The 25,061-nt window shown below is 33.6% G+C and overlaps 1 long non-coding RNA gene across 1 annotated transcript; it reads right to left on the reverse strand.

Moving 5' to 3' along the window:
* Positions 1-14,635: 14,635 nt before the first annotated feature.
* Positions 14,636-21,855, reverse strand: LOC124364911. The gene is made up of 2 exons (XR_006922677.1): positions 21,780-21,855; positions 14,636-14,871 (listed from the first exon to the last, which is right to left on the reverse strand). It is a non-coding gene; the product is annotated as an uncharacterized LOC124364911 (long non-coding RNA).
* Between the last annotated feature and the right edge of the window lie 3,206 nt (positions 21,856-25,061).

The raw sequence follows: 25,061 nt of genomic DNA on the forward strand, positions 1-25,061 counted from the left end.
ATACTTTTGATTACACATCAAGATCTTGATTTATTAACAGTAGATATAAAATCAGGTATTTGTATTACAGTAAGATATCAGACCGTAGTTCTGCTTGGTTACCGGAAATCAATAATAATGCAGTTACGTACTAAAATGTTTATTATTAAACAATGTAAAATTTAGTACATTACACACAGGTAAAGAAGCAAACACACAAAATAACTAAAATTCGAGAAATTAACCGTTTTGAATTGATAACTTGCATCATTCCGTTAAAGGTATAAAATAATTCAAAATTTTATTTTGGTTTTTTTCAATCCAAATAACACATTCAACACTTGATCTTGAAGTTGATTCAACACTAAAATGTCACTATTGCAGACACCATTTTCTTCTGCCTGGTTTCTGTACGTAACAAAAGAATCAAGGGCGGACCAACTTAATAAGTTCATTCAGTGAGACTATCGTTTCACCTTTTCCAAGTTGTTTCAAAATCTCATTTTTATCCGCAAATGCCAAAGTTTCATGTTTCTATTTACCCTGCGCAGACATGTATCCAACCAAAAGGTTTGCATTCACAAAATTTCTACTAATGAAAAGTAGACAATTAAGGAGCAAATACAAGAGCATATACAGTCACTACTCTGATATTGAATAGATTGACTGAGGGCATATAATGAGTTTACAACCGCACTGCGATAATTGACTGCCGACATGTAGCGACGTCTGTCTGTGTATAAATGCCGGATTACTAAAAGGGCCAGATAAATTGAGTGCCGGATTGCAAAGTATTGTACTTTATTATGCAACATATATAGTAATATTTAATTTTACTATGTATTATAATGTTCTATTTAGTAAAATTATTCTGTAATCCACACAATAACTATAGGCAGCAACAAATATTTTATGGTTGTATTTTTTATTTAAGAGTGAAGAATCCCATAACCAATATTTGCCCAACCATGAACAACCAAGAAAGTGCTACACCATATTTGATAGTTTGGACAAGGGTGGCGAATTCCCAAGTAGGATCTGATCAGTTATTATTGGCGGTTTGTAGAACTGCTGAAACTGTAAACGGGTTGGCTTCATGGTACACTTCGGGGGGCGCAAAAAGTCCTTGAGGCTTAAATGCATGGCAATGGTCGCCCCTTATAATAGGAAGAAGAAGAAGAGGTGGTTTTTCTCTTAGCTCATGGAACTACAGCTAGTGGCCGGCCATGTTGGTGCCTCCACACTCTGACTTGTATTTAAATGATGGTATTTAAAGATCACATGGTATTAAATGGCTGGGATTTAAAGACAATTCTTGTACACTTACAATATTTGCTAGCTTTAAGTTTAAAATACTTTTTGATTGGTTATCAATTTCTTTCTTGTAAGCATACCAAGTAGTGTGTAATTTAAACAGTATTTTGTAAGCTAGTAGTTATAATTTAAAAGTATTTTATCTGTATTGAAAAAATAGAAATGGTCAAATAGACCTCTAATATCAACAGAATATAAATTAATTTCTATATGTTTATGTTTGACTCCATAAATCCACTAGTATTTAAGTAAACTGATAGGATATATAGTCGTAGTGGCACTAACATTCGGATAAAAAAACAAATATAAATGATATTTTCCATGGTATGTGCTGCCAATAGTAAGATATTGATTTAGTGTTTTTTTTTTTTTTTGTTGAGAGATTGTTACATTTTCAAGCTAAAACGTGGGCAAGGATTGAATTTTGTAACTGCACGATACAATGGGACAAAGTGGTATGAAGAGCTGAATAGATATCCATGAGTGGCCTGACAAGCTGAGGGACAGGACATGGTCATAAATCTTCAAGCTAACTAAAAGAACAGCCACGGTCACTAGGCACAGTCATATAAGTTGACAAACAAGTGTTGTGTTAATAATAAAAATGAAACCCAAAACTTTTTGGAGGTGTTCATTACAATATTTAAAGTGGTTAGGTGGGAAGTGGGTTGCAACACAATATTTTAAAATGTTTTGTGTCCTACAGAATGGAAGAACATAAAAATCTTAAATCAAATACAAATTGTAAGTCAAACTTGTATTTTCTTTCTATGTAAAATTTGAATTTGAAAAACTGGAATCCATATTTAAGTTTATTAAATAATCAGCTCTTGTCTATAATATATCAATTTAAATTGTAACTCAATACTTCTGTAAATGACAGCTCAACCATTCAGTAGGATTTGAATTTTAATAAAATACTCCATTCCTGAAAACGTAATGTGGATTTTTACTATCCAAAATACAGATGTTTGAAAATTTTTAATCACACACTATGTTTTATTCAAAGAATATTTTCTATTAAGCAATTTTTTCCAAATTTTAACGATTTTAATTTGATGAAATACAACAAGAGGAATTATTTAAAAATTAAAATATAATTTTGGAAAAATCCATTATTAAAACTAAAATTATATTAACAGAAACTTCATCTTAACATAATCCAGTTAACTATGTTAAGTTGAAGTTATGTTATGTCTGAGTTGTTTTAATTACTCGGACAGTTAAATGCAAGAGTCGCCTTTGATTTTTCTGTATTTTATTTATTTGCTACATCACAAGACAAGGTATGAATTATTATATATTTTGCCTCTCACACCCTGACTTTTGGGAAAGGTGCTAAATAAACAATACATACCGGTATGGCATATATACCACATGACAGCTTTCAAAGAGTCCAAAATATTAAGTAAAGTAAGTAAAGTGGTTAACTTGGATATCATTTTAAAAGTCTTCTCTAAACAAAATCTAATGAGAACAATGAATAGTAAAGAAAATATTTCAAATGGCAAACATTTTAAGTGTAGTAATGCTGCAAATTTGGGTATCATGGAGAGCACTGCAGGCCATGGTGGGTCTGGAACACCTCTGAGTTTGATGTTAATATGCATCGTCCCTATATAAAGGATAGACTTATTGTGATAATCTACTATATATATCATTGTATCTGTAGCCTAAAACCTTGGAAGCTTCCAACACTCCAATAGGATCTAGAGATTGTGGAATGGGTATGTGCTCTTCCCCAGAATTAAAAATATGAACATCTTAAAATTAATTCTCTATCTCTCTTGTATTAAAATTCTAATAGGGCTTGCATTTAAAATGATTACAGGTTATAACCTGCACTTAAAATGGTCAAGTGTAGATAAAATTTAAAATCTGTTGTATCACATTATTTAAGAACAGCTGGGCCGATTTGGCTATTGTGTATTTTGAATATTCATAATAATACAAATTTGGTTTCTATGAAAAGAAAAAATTTTAAATGTATAGATTCTGCAAGTTTCAACAGAAACGGAAAATTCCATGTGTTTTGAGATAGGTAGTAGTATACTGCAAACAGCAATGACAATAATAACTAACATTGAACATAGGTAATGGATTTACATCAGTCCTGGATTCAAATCATTTTGTATACTCGGGGTATTATTTTTAACATTTGCATAAAAGTAAAATAATCAACAAAATTAACAGTATATGCAAGGTACATATCGATTCAAAATTAATGTTGGACATGGAATATTTACGGTATCTTTAGGAATGAAAACAGAGACTGGACACTAATATGGCTCAATGAGCCATTCCCCCTATGAATATAATTTGGGGAAACAAACATGGACAGCGAGTCTGTGACCATTGCAAATGGAATCACAAAATGCACCAGTGCAATTTTTGAGGACTGAGAAAATCAACAAGGGGGCAGTGAATCTGTTTTGCACTAATGCAATATTGATTAGTTAAAGTGACCTCTTAAAATAGTGCAGTATCAGTAGTGTTTTTAACCAACAAATATTCACGAAAGTGCTCACAACATTGCAACTATGAATTTGTAAGTTAGTTCCATCATAACTTGTGATAAATACTTACTTAATTCACCATAAAAACAAAACATCCTCAAGCACGTTAAGAAGACCTTCAAAAACTAAGACAATAAGCAATTATTAACTATTAAATCCCTTTCAACCAAGCAAGAATTTATATTGAAGCTCAGTCTATATTTTATTAAACAGACATTTAACTTTATTTATATATTTTCAACAATATTATCATTACAAACACTGGTTGACAAAAATCACCAAACCTGGTGTGACGTCACAACAGCCAACTCACTGCTGTTAGCTTCCAACACAACACCAACAGACAGACAACTCGAGTAAGTAGAGCAGTGTGCGCCGAGAGCATCAACCTGCAGTGCTGACAGCAGCATCTGCTGAAAACTGACCTTCCACACCTGTCCCACCAACTGCCAGTGCTGTATCTAGTTGACCAAGCACCCTGCTGCTTAAAAAAAAAAAAAAAAAATTCTTTCTACTTCATTTGACAATTTCTTTTAAAACGCCTCATCTTTTTTACATTGAAACAATAGGAATCAGACAAACCTAGCTGAAAAAAACTGTATACCAGTTCCAAGATGGCGGACACTCAAGAATAACCAGGAAAGTGCTCCCTTTATTTGACATGGAATTTGATTAACCCTTAAAATCAAACAAAATTATACCCTTCTTAATATCGACCATAAGAGCCATATTGACAGGCTATTTTATTGACAATCCATATTTTTTCATATTAAATGAGTCTATCTCAAACAATAGGACTTATTTTATGACAATAGGAATCAGCCAAACCTAGCTTTAAAAAACTGTTACCAAAAATAAAAATTTAACAACAGGAATCAGGCAAAACCTGGCTGAAAAAACTGTATCTTGCACTTTAACAAATTGACAATAGGAATCAGACAAACCCAGCTAAAAAAAACTGTATTTTCCATTTTAACACTTTGACAATAGGAATCAGACAAACTCCTGTTGTCCAACTTTGGCATGATCACTGTTATTTCCAATGAATGAAATTTTCATTGACTAACATATCTATTGACAATCCTTACTCCCCTAGTTATTAGAACTCAGCATGCCTTCAAAATATCCATGTGGCAATTGTGACATAGGAGTAAGGTTTTTCAGGAGTACAATGCACAGGCTCATGTAAAAGATGGTACCATGCTGGATGCCAAAATATTTTGGAGAAAACGCTGAAAAAATGGACTGCTCATGAAATTGCAGAATGGCAGTGCCTCAAATGCAAGGGAAGCCAATCTCCAAAGCTAGACAAAATAAACAGTGATCCAAGCCCAACTAAAAATCCAGGCATTTTTCCCACTACTTTTGGTAAACGTTCTGACCAAAATAAAAATTTAGAAAACTCAAAACTCCTTCCAAATCGACTCAAAATTAGAAGAAGTAAAGACAAAAGTTATGGACCACGGGATGCTAGGAGATCAAGACTTGGAAACGTCTTTAACATTGGCCGCTGAAGCTGGAACTATTTTGTTGCAGGAGAATATAGAACTAAAGAACAATGTCCAAAATTGTAATAGCCAGATATGTGTACTTGAAATTAAAACACTAGGCTTGGAGGCAAAAATCGAGGAACTCACAGAATTGGAATCCAAACATGTTCAGAAAATTGAAACTCTCCTCAACAAACTAGAAGACCTAGAACAGCAACTCGAAAAATGTAAAAAAGATAAAATTGAACAGCAAATTATTTTTGAGGAATATGACCTAAAACAAACCGAACTACTTAATAATTACTCTAATAAAACAAATGAACAGGAAAAAATCATTTTAAAATTAAAAAGGGTAGTAGAGGCCTCCCACACCCATGACTTAAAATCTTTCAATAGTATGGAAACACAAACAACTGGCACATACCCTATGCTTAGCAAAAACATACACTTTGACTCTACGCTTCTTTTAGATATTGCTTGCATCAGAAAGAAGCAGGACCTGATGGAACAATCAATAACAGAACTGAGAAAAAAAATGAACAGCCCATCTACAACAGTTCTTGAACCTGACGTCAAGAAGAGGCAAGACAAAACAAGACTAGATTATAAGGTAGCCCATACCCAAATGAAGCTACACAAATCCTTAAACTCTAGTGCCAAATCATCCCCAAAACTAAATAAAAATCTTACACAAAAACAAGTTCAATCACCTCGGAACTTTTTCAGTGTTTCACTGCAAGTTCAAAAACTGAAAGATTCCAAAGCGACAGTAGACTCTGCTAACAAGCCGGCCATGGTAAGTGAAGAAGCTTGCCAAACTTCATTACTTCATCTGAATGATTCTCCTATGACTCAGAGTCATCCTCCGACAACTGACCAGATTTTACAGAAGAGTGGGGGATCCAGACAAACCTCGTCACACAAACTGAACGATCTTCCAGTGACACAGGGTCTCTCTACTGAAACCGACCAGACCTTACAGAAGAGTGCGGGAGCCAGCCAAACCAAAAAACTGACCAACTCACAAGACTACTACATAAATCCATCTGACCAACTTTCTTCACCACTCACCCCTGCGCACAATAATCAATACATAATAACACAAGCACAGGTTGATTTCCCAAACAACTATTCGCCACCAAAACAATGGAGGGATGGCCAAATACATCAAAATAAGAATTTTTTAGGACCTTTACCCAAGAAAAACGAGCAAATTCAAAACCAGGATATTTGTAAACTCGGCCCACCCAGCAAACAGTCTAATCTACACACAAAACAACAAGTTCAAATAAATTCAAGAAGTAGACTTCCAAATCAGCTTAACTTCTTCCACCAAAATATGGACAGGATGACAAACAAAATTGAAAGACTGGAACACCTTTTGCATAGCACTAACCCGGACTTTGTAATTCTTACAGAACATGGTCTAAAAAGCAATGTAATAAACCATGCCAAGTTGGCTGATTACACACTTATCAGTGCATATGGAAGGAAAGAACATATCAAAGGAGGGGTTGTTATTTATAGGCATAACAGTATAGCCAACAAAACTGAAAATTTAGAGATTGAAGAGTACAGCTTAGAAATGGTATGTGAGGTAACAGCAGTAAAAATACACATAAACAAGAAAAAGAGTTTGTTCCTGCTTGGAGTGTATCGACCACCTTGTGCTGACCTTGATACATCACTACAAGTTCTGGCAGATGCCCTCGACAGCCTTCCTACTCAGAGAAATGACACACTTATCATGGGGGATATTAACATTGACAGTTTAGACGAGGCCTCTAGAGAATCCGTTGCACTAAATGCGCTACTGGCTGGTTACAACATAAGAAGACTTGATCATCCTCCCAGCCACAAGAATCTCAGAGACCTCAGTGTCATCAATTGATATGGTGTGTTCAAACATTCATGACAGGATTAAAGTAGTGGTCTCTCACACAGGTCTATCAGATCACACAGGACAATACTGCACACTGGACTTTCCAAAAATGAAGCAGAAATGACATACACTTCAAGACGGAATTTTAACTACAACAATCTGCTGTTTTTAAAAAATGAACTCTCCCTTATTACCTGGGATTCTGTTTTGACAGCAAATGATGTGGAAGAGGCGTACTTTAATTTTAACCAAACGCTCCAGCTTGCACTTGACAATGCATGTCCAAAAAAAAGATCTCGAACTACACAAAAAAGGGGTAAACGACTGAGGTATGATGAAGAAATTATGACACTTAAAAAGGAGTTTTTAAAAGCGCAAGACAGATTTTTTCCTAACTGGCCATCCCGATGACAAGAAGACAGCCACAGATAAAAAGAAATCCTACAACCAAAAATTAAAGAAGGCAAGGCAGGAAACATGTGCTGCATACATTGAACAAGCAGAAAACAAACCCAAAGCTATATGGGACACCATCAATAGTGAGAGGAAAGGGAGGAAAGAACTTGACAACAATCCTACAATAGAACTAAATGACAATGGAATAAAATTTACTGACCCTACAGATGTAGCAAATCGCTTTAATTATTATTTTGTAAACATAGCTGAGGAAACACTAAAACAGAACAAAATATATAACACACCACCAATAATTCAAAATCTTCCAGCTACCACAGACAATACTCTTACTTCTTTACGTCCAACAACACCTGACGAGATAGGCAGAACCATTCAATCATTAAAGAACTCCACATCCTCAGGCATTGATGAAATATCTTCAAAAATCCTGAAAACATGTGCAGACGAGCTAATATCGCCTCTAGTGAAGATCGTCAACATGTCCATTGGCAGAGGGCACTTTTCCATCCAAGTTGAAGATAGCCAAGGTATTTCCAAAACACAAGCAAGGGGACCTACAAAACATTTCTAACTACCGACCTATCTCACTGCTCTCATCTGTCTCCAAACTTATTGAGAAGATTGTTAAAGTAAGACTCCAGGAACATCTTAGTCAAAACCAATCATTGACAGACAGCCAACATGGGTTCGTTACTGGAAAATCAACCACAACTGCACTGATAGACCTTGCTGAGTATATAATTGAGAACATAGAAAATGGCAACACTATCACCAGCCTGTATCTTGACCTAAGCAAGGCTTTTGACTGCCTGGGACATGATCTTATTCTAGCTAAACTACAAAATTTAGGAATCCAACGAACAGCACTAAAATGGTTTGCAAGTTATCTAAAAGGACGAAGCCAAATGGTAGAACTAAAACACACAACAAGAGGATTTACAAATACTGTCAGATCTGAATTGGTACCGACTAACAGAGGAGTTCCCCAGGGCTCTGTCCTAGGGCCAATTCTGTTTGTGCTGTTTATCAATGATTTTCCAGAACATCTAGAGGAATACAGTAAGATGGTCATGTATGCGGACGACACTGTGCTGCTTACTGCAAACAGAAACGTAGATCAACTAGAAGTGAACACTTTTATTGCCTTCAATATGACACAAGAATACTGTATGAAAAATGACTTAGTTCTCAATGAAAGTAAGACCAAGCAAATGTCATTTGGGAATAAAAAGTCTACAGTATCTGAAATGCCCAATCTGACAGCAGCTGACAAAATCAAACATCTAGGTGTCATACTTGATGAAAATTTATCCTGGAATAATCAAGTGGACAATCTTTGCCTAAAACTCGGGTCAGCTCTCTATGCCATAAAACGAATCAAGGCAACTAGTACCCCTGAGGCAACAAGGACTGCATACTATGCATTGTTTGAAAGCCATTTACGCTATGGTATTACTGTCTGGGGTGGATCCACTATGGGCAATCTCAACCGCGTCCTGGGTATGCAGAAAAGGGCAATCAGAGTAATAGCAGGCTTAAATCCAAGACAAAGTTGTAGAGATGTTTTCAAGAACCTGAACATCCTGACGGTCACTTCCATCTACATCCTAGATACTGTCCTTTACTGTGTGACCAAAGAGCCCCCTAAACAAAGTGACGTGCATGAATACAACACCAGATATGCAGGAAACTATGTGCTGCCAGGTCACAGAACAGCCATGTATGAAAGGAAAACCGTTGTATGCAGGAGTGAAGATGCTAAACAAGATACCAGACCACTTGAAAGCTGGAGGCCCTGTGCTGATGAAGAGGAAGCTACAGAGATGGCTGCTAGACAAGGCTTTCTACACCCTAAATGAATTCTTTACTTGGGGAGACCCCACATAACACTGAAGAAGCTTATCTATTATACTAATTTGACTTAAATTTGACGCTGTAACATTTCTTGAAGAAATTGTAATAAAGGATATTGTCTATTGTCTATTGTCTATGTAAAAATTGATTTAATTTATTCTAAAAAGATAACATAGAAGGAAAACAGTGTGTTGTATTAGATATATTCATACTTCCTGAGAACAAAAACCAAAGATACAGAAGAAGTTAGCAAGCCAGGTGGTCATGTAAAACAAGCAGATGAGATCTTTAGGAGATTTAATTTAACATAACCGTAAATATTAAAGAAGTGATAATTTAGGTGCTTGTGCTTCTATTTACAACAGCTATTGTGTGCAAATGTGTTGAAATTTTGCATGATTATTTAAATAATATATATCTGCATCCGTTTCTACAAAATTATCATAGTGCTCCATAATACACCATAAGTGATTTTGTATGGATACTGAATACACTTCCTCCACATTGCCTAAAATAGTTTCAAGTAGTACTGTGATCTTTGGATCTATTCAATCAACTGTCATGGAACATTGCATTGACATTTGAGTTATTCCATTGATGTTCATAAATACTGTTACACTCTCCGATTTTAGAATCCCAAACCATTATCCTTTAAATGATGTCCAATATTAAGCGATTCAAGAGATCGGGAATATCTTCCAACGACCATGACAAAAGTGCCTGGTATACCATTTAAAAAAAAGGAAATGCCTACGTCGACCCTGCTAATCAGCAGAATATTGTGTGCAAATCCATGGGTAACAGCTAGCTTAAAATAAACCCTTGTAGAGGTGTGGAAAATTATTTAAAAAATACAATGAAGAAAATTTTGATTGTACTTTGTATTTAATATTTTATTTTATTTTTACAACTTCGCTGTTTATTATTTTATTTTAAAACTAATCTAAATTCCTTCTTCAGTTACAAGTATTTCACATTATCTAAAGTCCATAAGCCAACTTTTTAAAAGGGTCTGTAGCTAGTGCATGTGCCTTTTCTCAGTGCTGTACATATGTATCACGATGGACATTGTAGACGTTGCCGGATGGATAATACCACTGCTTGTGTTTTATTTCCCAAAAATGGCTGATTCTAATATGGATAATTTAATTCTTAAGATTTTGTTTCTGTTAGAAGAGGTTATCACCCTACCTTTCTTATGTATATCACTAGTGAAAACCATTTTAGTTACCTGGAAAGTCCACTTCAGGATACATGTATTCGACCACAGTAAATCGTTTATGTTACCGTATCATGAAATCATCTTCATGAAAACTTAAAAATTATTTTCACCATGTAAAGGAATGAGTTTTTTCTCGTATCTATCAATTTTGTTTTAATTACTGAAACGTTTTGACATTTAAAAAAAGTGAGAATGACCTATTTCTCGCTCATCACTTGCCAGAAAACACCACAAGAGGTAGGTCCACAATCACAAGGGTCAAGAGGACAATGTGAAGACCAGCACAACTGTGTCAAAGAAACAGTATATTATTTATAAAATGAGACTATAAGTACAATGCCATATGTCAACATTTAGTAAAGAATGGAAAATATTCTAAAAGCCGATTTAGTCAGCGCTCTACACATTTCGAAAAAAAAAACCCGCAGACTGATGCCATTGGACCTCAGCACATTTAGGAAATACCCTTAGGCCGATCTCATTGGCTCTTGGCATTCAAAGAGTTAACGAAGTAATATTAAAACCATTTTAGAGATTTATTAAGTTATTGGTACTTGATAGTAATTCCTATTCATAAGCAATATAACTGATTGTGAAAGGTGTTCGTAACACATTCACCATAGCATAAGGGTAAAGTTGTGGACATTAAATAATTACTTTGTGTATTAAATTAAAATATCTGGTGTAGAAAGAACACCTTTAGAAAAGTGCAATTTGCTTAATATCGCTTTATGACTCAATAACAGGTTTTTCTCTGAAAACTTATTTCCGATAGTAAGCAGAGCTATCTGACAGTTTAATCTCTTACTGTAATTTTGATTAAGAAAATTATGATTTCAAGGCCAACTGTTGATAAGAACAATAACTGTAACAACAGGCTATACAAGTTACTTTCGTTGTGACGTGAAAGAAAACTTTGCTTTCTCCGGTCATCATATGAAGTGGACCAAAGTTTGTTGGTAAAATATCAGTATGATTTACACTATATTAACATAATGTTGAGATACTTTTTTGCAAAACCCTCAATGGCCAACACCGATCTCATTAAACAATGTGATATTATTCTACTGAGAAATAAGTTTTGGCTGTACAATTAACATTGTGTAAGGTAGTGAAACAGTATGAAAACAATTTTTTTTTTTTACTTTAATATAAACATTTTGTTTCATGGAGAAGGATTTGGTCACTTTTTCCTTTTTCAGACACCACACCACTTTACTTCACCACTGCAAGAATTTGAAACTGGATCTTAGAAGACTTCAATTTTTAGTCTTATATGCTACTTATTTATTTTTACACATGACCAGGAACATAAACAAAAGAAATTGGAGTACAAAACGGAAATAACAAGAGAAACGGAATTAAGAGATGACTTTAAGTCACCTGCATTTATCTTGATCTAACCCCATAAGAACAATGTTAAACTTCAAATACTTTTATAACCCTAATTTTAGTGTTAGAATTATGGGAGATGTCTGTTTTGTGACTATCAGAAATAATACAGAAGACTGAACATTATTAAGTTCAGTTTTAGGTTCCATTTCATACCTTTAAAATGAGATATCTTCCGTAATTCTTTCACCAAATTGAGAGTGTCAAAGTTTAGAAGCTATGGGGTTTTTGAGTTGAGTTCTTATGGAGTAAAACTCAACGTAATTTCACTACATCCAGCTTAAGAGTTACTTAGCTGGTAGCAGCACATCTAAGGTTCCACTTTTAACAAAGGACTAAAGTTTAAAATGTGTTTTATATATATAATATATAGGAATTCATCTCAAATTCATACATTTTTGACTATAGAAGCTTAGATTTTAGTGCCTTAATGCTGGAGATTTGTAAAACGTTTGATTATCTATTAATACTAAGTGTTTATTATATTAAGTATGAATTGTAAACCATTAGTATTAAAAGATAATCGTATTTCTAACAATTCATTATCGTTGAGACACTAAAATCTAAGTTTCTGAAGTGAAAAATAATGGGTTTAAGCTGAGTCGCTATTTATAATAACATAGTTTGAAACTTTGCTCTATGTTTAAAGTAGAGACAGCTGAAAGTCCTGAAGCTGGCTAGCGTTACCTCTTAAGGAAATGGCAGTGTTGTAGCAAATACGGTAAGTACATGAAAGGAGGCAAGCAGCACTGATTGTCTACCACTCAAGTTCCTTGGAACACTGAATAAGCCTTTTTGTAGTCTGCCTCAGAGAGCATAGTTGTAGTATCTATAAGCTGCTGAGTCTTGAGGCCCAAGCTTATAAGAACTCTGTACTTTAGGATAGCCAGACTACATGCCGTGACATACATGAAGAAAAAATGTAATTAGCTTCAACACAGTAGTTCTGGGACAAGTCCAGTATCACTACTTGCTATTCCAGTAGCATCATGGCATGCTTAAATTCTGAATGGCAATAACACAGATTGTCATCTCTTTTGTTGACCATACAAAAATTTATAATGTCCTGGATCAGTTTAAAAAGCTTTCTTAAGAGGAAGCACTGCTTAGGTGGCAACAGGGAATCTGAGTCTCCACTTTTAACTTGTGGCTAAAATTGAAAATTGCATTATAAATAGAGATTTGTATCAAATCCATAAATTTGATCTTCAGAAACTTAAAAAGAATTGTTAAAAAATATGATTATTTATTAATACTTATATTTTATTATTTATACCCTGTAGAAATAAACTCCCATAAGAAACTCTATATTGTGAATTTATATTTCAAACCATTAGTATTAGCAAAAATCGTATTTTTAATCATTGATTAGCATCAAGGCACTAAAATCAAAGTTTCTGGAGTGAGAAATGTATTTATTTGAGACGCGTCTCTATTTATAACTCAGTTTAAACTGTAGCCTACAGTTGACTAATGTTCTCTTAACTACAGTCCAACTATGTCTCAGCGAGCAGCTCTTCAGTTCTTGCTAAGAGTAACATAATTTCAACAGAATGTTCTAAGCGATGTTTGCTGAAAAATATTGAAATAATAAGAACAGCTGGACACAATTTTCCTCAAGCGTATAACATAGTTAACCAATCACATACTTTTTAACACTAAAATGATTGCGTTTAATACCTAAGAATGCAACTAATACACTGTTACAATGGAATATCGAAGGAGCTAACATGATGTAATGAAAGTCAAAGGTACTTTGCTGCTCTTTGAGCTTTTGACTTCAAAATCAATGTGTTCTTTCTTGAACTAAGAGGAACATATGTACCAAGTTTCAAGTCTCTAGTAACTTTCTATCAAGAGTTATGGCACAGACAAACAACACGATTTTAAGTAGGGTCCGCCAGGTCCTGTATAAAACCAAAAAGCGTTTTAGATCCTAGGGTTAGCACAAATTTTACCATCCCCAGCCTTGTTTTACTGCAACATCGACTTCAATGTAACTCGTTTATCCTGTGGAAATGCATTAAAACAAATTTGAGTAAAGTTAGAGAAATGTTTACAACAGATTAAAAACATTGTAAATACTGTACTTTAGTTGCAAGAAAATGAAGTAGTATGTTTTGAAGAACTGTTGATACGTTACCTCTAGGCAAAACAATCAAGTTTACAGATTTAAGTATACTCTATCTATCATAGAATGGTTTGTATTTTTTTAAATTAAGTAATAGTACCTCTAAAAGAAGATCCTCCATTGAGCTACTATACTAATAAAAATTCTACCCAATTGAATGGCATTTTCTTTTTTTGAAAATAACTAATCAGAATAAATAGACTTCAGCAGTGTTATATTCGTTTCTTCAGTTACTACACTGCTTAGGAAGCCCAACCACTGTACAAGTTATAGAACAGCTGATTCCAGTCGACGGTAATTCTCATACACTTCAAGAGTCAACATGTTTGTCTAGATTATCTGATATTAATAAGAAAGAGTTATCACATAAGTAACACGTTGTATTTAATTATCTATTTTTTTTTTTTTAGATTTTTTATTAATATTGTTAAACAAATATTTATTCTACCGTACTTGTTTTAATTTTACAAATATCTGTGGACTACACAGGTAGCGTACATGGAAAAAATGGTTTTGTTATGAAACAAATAAATTTATTTTGGTTTCCTTGTTTCTAACGCATTGTAAACTAATTATTTTATGCACATTTTAAAATCTGCTCATTTCTTGGAGTCGAATATAGTTAGAAATTTCTTAAATGTTCTTTTGGTTCTTGTGTTGAGCCCAGGAAGGACCTGAAAATAAATTAAACCTGTGTTAAACATAATGGATTGTATTGTTCTTGACAATTATAACTTCTTACATAAATTGTGACATCAAAATTAAATAATTTTAGTATTATTCTTCAGGTGAACTGAAGCATGTTTGAGTATTTGCACAGCTCTGTCATCGCTCTTTTCTAATTTTCAAACTTAAAATTGCCAGTTTGAAGCCTAAAGTTAGAGAGCAAAATCTGACAGTGAGCAGCCTTCGGACAAAGTGGAACTATGAATCTGGTATCAGAAACATCTTTCGTGAACTAAAATCAGTTTATGGCTTCAGAAGAAATGTGACTGCTTGATTCTACAAAATCAGACTTGTTATGCTTACATTCCTTGGTATTCGGCCATGGATTAATCACTTTCTTATATTTGATTAGCTTGTAAAATACTTCTATGTTGATCATATTTCCCCTGTTTTACAATAAAATATTACACACTTAAAATTAAAGCTTATAGTTTTTTCCTCATGGTTTTCCCTTCGTAGGTTCAACAGACACTCAAGTGGATGACAAGATGACCCTAAGCATCTTTTATTCAGTGATGGTGTAAGAGTTTCGGATCCCCCACATGCTATTCTGTCTTCTTATACCATCAGAAGCCCTCACTTGAGCTTCTGTTGAGGTTCAACCGAAATGTCAACAGACACCCAATGACGAGATGACCCTAAGCATCTTTTATTCAGTGATGGTGTAAGAGTTTCGGATCCCCCACATGCTATTCTGTCTTCTTATACCATCAGAAGCCCTCACTTGAGCTTCTGTTGAGGTTCAACCGAAATGTCAACAGACACCCAATGACGAGATGACCCTAAGCATCTTTTATTCAGTGATGGTGTAAGAGTTTCGGATCCCCCACATGCTATTCTGTCTTCTTATACCATCAGAAGCCCTCACTTGAGCTTCTGTTGAGGTTCAACCGAAATGTCAACAGACACCCAATGACGAGATGACCCTAAGCATCTTTTATTCAGTGATGGTGTAAGAGTTTCGGATCCCCCACATGCTATTCTGTCTTCTTATACCATCAGAAGCCCTCACTTGAGCTTCTGTTGAGGTTCAACCGAAATGTCAACAGACACCCAATGACGAGATGACCCTAAGCATCTTTTATTCAGTAATGGTGTGAGAGTTTCGGATTCCCTTATACTATTCTGTTTCCCTGCACCATCAGAACTCCTTACTAGGATATCATTCATAATAAAAAATTGAATTTTTGAATTTGAGAACTACTTAAAGAACGTAAGTACTTGTATTGAAATCATAAATTCAAAGGTTAGTGGATCAGAAGATAATCAGTATTTGAGTCTAAATTAATAGAAATCTATTAGGTAGTTTCTGAGATCTAAGTCATTCTTTACTGTTGAAAGCAAGTGGAGTGGAGCTCTGAGGTTAAAGAGCAGAATGTACCCATAATAAGACTTATGGCATACTTTAAACTGTCAATTAAATTAATTTGATGGTATGCAATACTTAGTGGAATCTTCTACCACTTAGAATAAGGTAGGTAAGATTATGCTATACCACATGTCACATAACTGGCTTCACTGAAGTTACATGGAAAATTTCCATGTCTATAGTTCATTTTATTCTTGAAATGAATGCAGACATACAAACGATCAGACAGAAAATAAATTTGTAGTTCCCCAGCACACAGTAGAGAAAATATGTCAGCCTACAGAGTGATAGACTTAAATTATAATGGCAAATCCCATATATAGACATTCACATTCATCGGAACTTATTATTGTCCATGTAAAAATGAAGTTCATGCAAAATTTCAAGTCCATAGCTCAATTCATTCTTTAGGTATCTGGTGGAAAACAGGCACATAGATAACGGGAAATAGATAAGACAGACAGATAAGAGGAATTTTTCCAGGAATTGTAATGATAGATAAGCAAAACATACAAAATGTAAAGGTTATAGGATAGCTCAACTAGTTCTCAAGATTTCACCCTGACTTATAGGCTTTACTAATACTCAGCCAAATCCCATGGAGTGACATGCACCAGTGGCTAAAAGATAACTAATTGAAATTTGAAATAAAAATTGAAATTTAGAATTTATGGTAGATCAATAAGACAGTTTAGTCATGGGTGTTTATGTTAGTTGCTTGATAAGAATTGGATGAGAGTCAAAAGTATAAAATAGCATCCACAAAAAGGTCCAAAAAGTCCAATTGTATTAAACTTATTTAGAAAAATAGTTAATAACAAATAATAAAAATGACTTCAAATCTAAATTATAATTCTAATATAAACCGAAGGACAACATTGTTTCCTAGGATTTTTCCGGAGATTTGCCATTGTTCAGTGAAACAAAAAAAAATCAGTAACACTACGTTTTGAGATCTGCAATCTAATCTTTTATTCAGTAAATAACTAACCTCCATCATCAAAAATAAACTTCAAACAAAGAATGGTTTCCTACCTAAGAAAATTCACCACTACTGCTCTTACTGATTTAGTTGAACATATTATCAATAACATAGAAAAGGGAAATACCAGTACATTCTTTGATCTGAGTAAGTATTTGATTATATTATCAATGGTTAAAATACATTCTCTGGGAATTAAGGACACAGTATTGCAGTGGTTCACATACTACCTAAGTGAAAGGAAGTAAGTATTGACAATACAGCAAACGATTAATGGAGAAACCAGAACAGCAACTTGCTGATACTCGAGGTGTGCCCCAGGGTTCGGTGTTAGGTCCTGTATTATTATATTGTTTACATGTGACTTTACTGATTATATTGATTAATATTATTACCCAGTAATATTGTGTTGATGATACTATTCTGATATAATAACCTTCAAACAAAGGACTATTCTGATCATTGCCCACAGGTCAACTGAACTTCTCAAACACATCATCTTTGGAAGGAACAAAGAGAATTTACAATCCAACATGACTCTTCAATTTACTGTTCAACAAAATACCTTGGACTGCTGTTAGATGATGATTTTTCATGAGGTATTCATATTGATGATTTGTTCCATTGACTCAACACCTCACTGTTTGCTGTGAGAAGAATCAATTCCATTAGTACCACCATAGAAGCTACCAAAATAGTTGATTGTACACTCTTTGAAAGCAGAGCAAGACATGAAATTACCTTTGGGGAGCATCCTCAAACAACAACCTTCAGCAAATTATAGTCCTGCAGTAAAGGGAGTAAGAATTATGGCAAATCTTCCATCACGGGACAGCTGTAGAGATGTATACAAAAACCTAAATAAACTTACCAACATATCTCTCCACAAATTTGAAGTCATCATGTACTCTGTTAACTCCAATTTAACCAGAAACAGTCACCATGGACAAACAACTAGAAATGGACTTGACTTCAATCTACCAGCTGATAGAACTGCACTATTTGCCAAGAAACCATTGTATGCATGGTTGTAAGCAAGACTGTTCAGTGCTCTTGCCGAACTTAAACGAATCGAAGGAAAGAAGCACAAATCAGTCCTGCATTGCAGGCTTGGGAAGATATCAATTTACACCATCAACGGATTTCTGGGCTATACGAATAACTTCCTCAGCTAAGTAACAATAGAACTCTCAAAAAATTAATGTTTTTCCTCATGTCTTTTATTTTCACTCTTGTTACATGGTGCCTGTTCTGAACTTGTTTATGAATAAAGTTTTGTGTATTCTGTAATTTTTTGTTTATTTAGACCAGAATCTGCTTTGCACTTAGTCCTAAAAGGACCTTTAAGGTTGGGGATAGGAGCCACCCCCTGTCAAGATCCTTTGGGGAGAGATAGTGGACTCTATATCTCAGTCATGTCATCCTAGAAGAAGGGGATGCTAGTGCTGTTCCAGCCTAAATGGGGTAGGGGAAGGTACCTCATGATTTAGGCTTCGAGCCAGCATAGTATTCAACACTAAGTAAGCTCCACCAACACAAACCGTCAATGTCCACAAGACAAGACCACCAATCTACGCTTTTACCTCAATATCAACATTTTTGGTTAGTGATGTGCCATTCCTAGATATCCATGGTGTTGCCCAGATAAAAAATACATTGGTTGTTCAGTACTCAGTGCAGGTTCAACTGAAAGGTAAAAGCCAGCCAGAAGTAATACAAAGAGTTACAGGTTCTTGAAAAATTTAACAATGGGACACTTCAAGTTGAGTTAAGGTCTTCATAGAAGTTTACAACAGTATTTTCATAAATTTTATCAATTAAATATTCAAAGTAAAATCTGGATTTAGAAGGTTTTTAAATGCTCAGCTACTGCATTAATTATCAAAATAAAATGCGTTCCAGTGTCCAAAATTGTGGCAAGAGGAAACGATAAGATTGTTTCCTCAAAATAAAATTCTGTGATCAGGTTGTTTAGTTATAAGCATACTGTCTTTCTTCAAGCCTGATATTAGCATGTTTTCTTCAGGATGTAACAGGAAACAGTTTCCATTCAACTAGCTTCAAAAATGAGGCAGGAATTTCATGTTCAAGCCAAATCACAGGTTGGAAAAAGTACACAATCACACTGTACTGTTTGTTACAAAGGGAAGTCAAGTAATGGTTGTAATGAAACAACCTTGAGTGTTTTCCACATAAGAACAATATTAAAGCCCATGCACTTTTACACACTTATTTTTAATCATAGCGTTATTGGAGATATCTTAATTTAGATATATAATATGAAACCACTTCCAAAGGCTTCTAAAGCTCACTCTGTACATACTTTTTGAACATTTAAACGTAAAGAATTATAATCTTTAAGATTTTTTCTAATTTTTTAAATCTTTAACTCTGTCAATAAAACTAGAAATGTAATGAAATGAAACATTAGTGTCATGATATTATATAACAACAATTTCAAATTAGATTTTAGCAATAAATTAAAATTTGTATTATCAATGATATAACTAAAGTGGTAATAGGATATGTTGGAAAATTATGCATATATTAAATTATTGTTATATGTCAGGTACAGAACTTATTTTATAAAATGAGTAAGATACTAGTAATTAAAATAAATACATATATGTTTATTATATACAACCAATTTTATTATATGGAGCAGAGACGTGGACGTGGACTAAAAATGATTTAAGCAGATTGCAAGCTGCAGAAATGAGATTTTTAAGAGGGATAGAGAAGACTACAAGAAGAGATAGAATAAGGAACGAAATAACTAGAGAAAGATTGAAGGTAGTTTCACTGCAAGAGACAATGGAAGGAAGAAGAATACAGTGGATGGGGCATGTGAAGAGGATGGGAGATAATAGAATGCCTAGAATAGCACTGGAGAAGGAGGAAGGAGGAAGAAGACCAAGAGGAAGACCGAGAGGAAGATGGGAGGACCAAGTGTGGAAAGACATAGAGAGAAGGGGACTACAGAAAATACAGGTGGATGAAGAGGAGACCTGGAACGATAGACTAAAGTGGAGGAGGCTGTGTACGACGACCCGTGAGAACGGAAACGTCTGACGATGATGATGATGACATATATGATTAATACTTAATGTTAGTGACTATAAAAACAAATTGATGAAATATCATTTCAAGTTTAGTTATTTTTAAACTGATACAAAACATGAACCGAAAAAAATCATGAAGTACAGGTAAACATTATAAATCTTAAATTTATACATATTTCCATCCCTGTGTAATCACCATAAACACATAAGTTAGTGCCTTGAGCAGAATCTGTCTTGGCCAATCGCTTCAGATAAATATTCTTAACACTCAAACTGGTAGTAATTTTTTCCTCACATGTCAGTCCATTTTTGAGTGTTCTGTATCCGTTCTTCAAACATTTTGTAAAAAAAATACGTTTTCACAATAAACCTATACGTGTAATACATTTTTCTAGGAAAATATGGAGATAATTATGGCATACAAAAACTATATATAAACCATAAAAATAATGAGTACACTATTTTTTTTAAGTGAAGGAACTGTCGCTATTAAAGTGTGATAATATTATAAGTATTAGAATCTGAGATGGAAAATTTATTCTTCATTTGATCTAGTTTTAGAAGATATATAATTGTATCCAGGTTCGCTTGAAGAAAAATTATATATATTGTAAAAACCACAAACAGCACACGGAAAGCTAAATTTGTTATTATGGGTACAATCATTTTCAAAAATTTGCAAAAATACAATTCTTACACTCAATGTTTCCAAAATTTAGAAAATTATATGCACTACAAAACAACAAATAAATAACCAATTTCTAAATGTTTTTAATTTTGGAAAAATGGTAGGACAGACATAAATTTGTTACTATGGATACAATTATTTTAAACAATTAACAAACAAATTTATATATATATAGTTTTACACTAAATATTTCAAAAATAAACCAAAATGATATAGCTCAAAATACAGCTATAAAAAACTATAAATCAACATTATAACAAACCATACCCACCCATGGTATATCACTAATTTTCAAAATGGCTAGATGAAGACGATCTTTCTGGCAGGATTTATGACATAAAATTTGCCAAAATATAAAAAAACTGTCACCATTGAGATCAGCAATTCTTCCTGTTTGAAATGGTATATAAATATTGGTGGTAGTGTTGATTTATTACTATATGAACTGGCAAAAACACATGCGTGGGTGTCAGATCGACATTATAATGTCGATTTCCACTTGTAAAATCGACATTAAAATGTTGATTGCTAGTTCCAGGGTTAAATTTTGTCTTAATTTAGGAATGATTTTGAATTTATGAAGTGATAGTGTAGAAGAAGGAATTCCATAATTGGTAAGCCAAAATGGCAAAAAAAAACCATGAGAAAAACCATGGTAAAAATCAGAAACTATCATGTTTTTACTTTAAATGTGTTCAATTTGTGTTACAGTTGTTACATAAGAGGATAAAAAATAATTTTTGACTACCACTAACCTTTTATGTCTTACTTTTGTCTGCCTTTACCTCACTTTTTGTAGTTTTTGTAGACAAGGATGGTACCGGATCTTTTTCTACGGCTGTCACTAGTTTCTTGCAGAGGGATGGTTTCTTTCTTGTTGTGTACCAATTGCTCCGCTGTATTTATGTTTTCAACTGCCGCTGAAGGTGGTCTTCTAGATCTGCAAGACAAGTTTGAAGATTTCTTTCTAAACACCATAACTTTAACCGAAGGTGATAGTTTCAAGTTAGGTTTTTGTGGTTTTCTTGGTTTTTCAGACATTTTACAGAAATTTATGTGACCTCTTGTTTAAAAACTAAAAATGCAAGGGACACATTGCTACTGGTTGTTTAGAAATAAGAACATAGATACTTTGCCCTAAACCAATTAAAAGCAGCCCTCATAGCAATACTCTGCACATGTCTAAGTTAGTTAAATCTTTTCCAAAATTGAGTAAGGTTGTATCATCTGCATATAAGACAAATACAGGGTACATTAAATGCAAAATCATTTACGGCTACAATAAAAAAAAGGCCCAAGGACAGAGCCTTGAGGGACACCTATTTTAGGGGTTTTAAACTTAGATACATGAGAGCCTTGAGCTACCATTTGCCTTCTATTATTTAGATAGGTCATTAATTTTAACTCTTTACCTCATATACCATACATAACATTGGAGTTTTCTTAAAAGCAAATCATGAGATATACTGTCAAATGCTTTAGACAGGTTAATTAAAGTGGCAGATAATGTTTCCTTATTTTCAAAGCTTTTCAAGATTTTTTCAATGGCCAATTTAACCACTTTTATAGTGTTTTTACCAGGCAAAAAACCAAACTGCTCTTTACAAAGAAGTTTGCTGTCCAAAAAGTAATTATATAATTGTTCTTTCATACAATATTCAAGAATCGTGCTAAATATAGGTATTAGTGAAATCGGGCGATAACTAGAGGGGCATGATTTATCTCCTTTTTTGAAAACGGGTATAACTTTGACTACTTTAAAAATATCTGAAAAATACTCTTCTCAAGCATCAAATTAAAAATAAAAGTTAAGGGCTCAAGAATAATATCTATTATTTCTTTAACTATTTTGTTGCAGAAACCATAATCATCTTCACTTTGTGATGAGCCAAGTTAGAGACACATTCAAGCACATCATTGAATATATCTGCCTCCAGTGGAAAATATTATTTCTAATATTTAAATCTCTAAACTGGCTCAGTAATTTGGATTTAGCTTTGTGACGGGAGATTTTAATATTATTTTTAATTTATGACTCAAGAACTTTGTTCTTACGTACTTTTTAATAATTGTAATTTTTAATTTATTTATTTATGGATAGCTGCCTTTGTCCCCCCATACGATATATATATATATATATATATATATATATATATATATATATATATATATATATATAAGATTCTATCTTTGCCTGTTTTATTTTTGCCCTATAATGTTTTTTAGCTCTTAAATATACATCCTTGTGTACATTTTCTTCTACAAGACCTTTATTGTTCTTGTAGCAGTCATATGAATACATGACAAAATCTCTATATGACCTCAGCTTTGATGTAAACCACTTATTACTAAACCTATTATTTCCTAAATATTTTTTAAAACACAGTATTCTTCAAAAGAAGTTGTCAAGAAATTGATAAATTAAATATAATATCGACACCATTGTATGTTTTTAAGTATGTCCAGTCAACCTCACTTAACACATCTCTGAAACGTCTTATTGCTTTGTGAGTTGAGTCCCTGACTAACTTGAAATTTGTTTGTTTATTAACTTTACTGTCCAAAATATCTTGAAAGACTGCCCAAACACCAGAGTGGTCAGAGATGAAATGAAATGAAAAATGTCTTTATTAGAAGCGAAGTTAGGACTATAAATTACCTTAGATATGTGGCTCGATGACTTTACATTATATATTATTTTTTAACATATAAGTAACAATGTTATCAATACAAGCTTCATTTCTTGTGAATTCACTATCAAACAATATAAATTAAAAGAGCGTAATAGATTTAGGAAGCTTTTGGTATTTAAATAATCTTTTAAAATATCAATATTGAAATCCCTGAAATAATAACATGGCTGGAAGGATACTTTTTATACAAGAAGTTAACAAAAGTGTCCAGTGATAATAGAAAAACAATCAAGGTGAGAAGTTGGTGTACAATATATAATAGCTATAATTATATTAATCTTAGTCATTACAACAGCAGTTACTTGAAATACAGTGTCAATGCAAAATTTGTTGACATCAATGGGTTGGTAATCAATTCTATATTTTACAAAAATACTACATTCTCCTCTGCTTAAAAGTGGTTTTCTACAGTAAATATTTGCAAGACTGTATCCTTGAGGAATGTAGAGCTGACCTTCCTCAAAAACTAACCAATGTTCATTTATTGTTAAAATACTACAACTAATTGAATCTAAAAAAGGCTCTAACACTTCAATTTTTTTCCTAATTGATTGAACATTCAAATGGAAAACATTGAAAGACTTAAATTGATCATCATTATATGCTACTTTAGCAGATCTAGAAGTATTAGTGACGAGTTTCCGTGGCTGCTTTTCCTTTACTTGATGTTGTCTCCTCCTCCTGTTGCTCAGTCCTCAGGTTCTGTGTACCATCCAGGTTTAGCATGTAATCTGGTGTTGGACTCTGATTTTGGGAATCATCAATGGTGTCGGAGAAGATCTTCACAGCCTCACTAATTTTATCTACAAGCCACAGTCTTACCTTATAATTGAGATGCAGGCCATGCCGGGTATGAAGCTTTCTTTCAGCATCATATATATTCACTAACTTGACATTAACATGTTGCTCACAACTCATTAAAAAACCATTAGACTTTTTAATTTCCTCATTGACACATAACCACTGTTCTAGATCATATTGATGTGGAATATTTACTAAAATTATATTTTTGTTTGAATGTTCTTAAAGCGTGCTTCTGATTGTACTTATTGCTTCTTCTGATTAATTTCTTGAGACATCATTAGTACCACAGATCAACAGCAAAATGTCATTACCCTCCAGTTTCTCACCATGTATATTTACTGGGTTCAGAATGTGTTTAGCTCTACCTCTGGGAGTCACAAAACCTACTGTCTGATGAGTCCTAATCAACTTATTTCGATTCTAAGTAAAACTATGTGCATGACTATCAGCACACAACAAAATTATGAGTTTTATCAGGCTTATTTACTGTTGCATTGGAGGACTGTTTAAGAATTGAGTACTCAGGAAATTTTGATTCAA

The sequence above is a fragment of the Homalodisca vitripennis genome, chromosome 6 (genome assembly GCF_021130785.1).
Source record: "Homalodisca vitripennis isolate AUS2020 chromosome 6, UT_GWSS_2.1, whole genome shotgun sequence".
Taxonomy (NCBI): Eukaryota; Metazoa; Arthropoda; class Insecta; order Hemiptera; family Cicadellidae; genus Homalodisca; species Homalodisca vitripennis.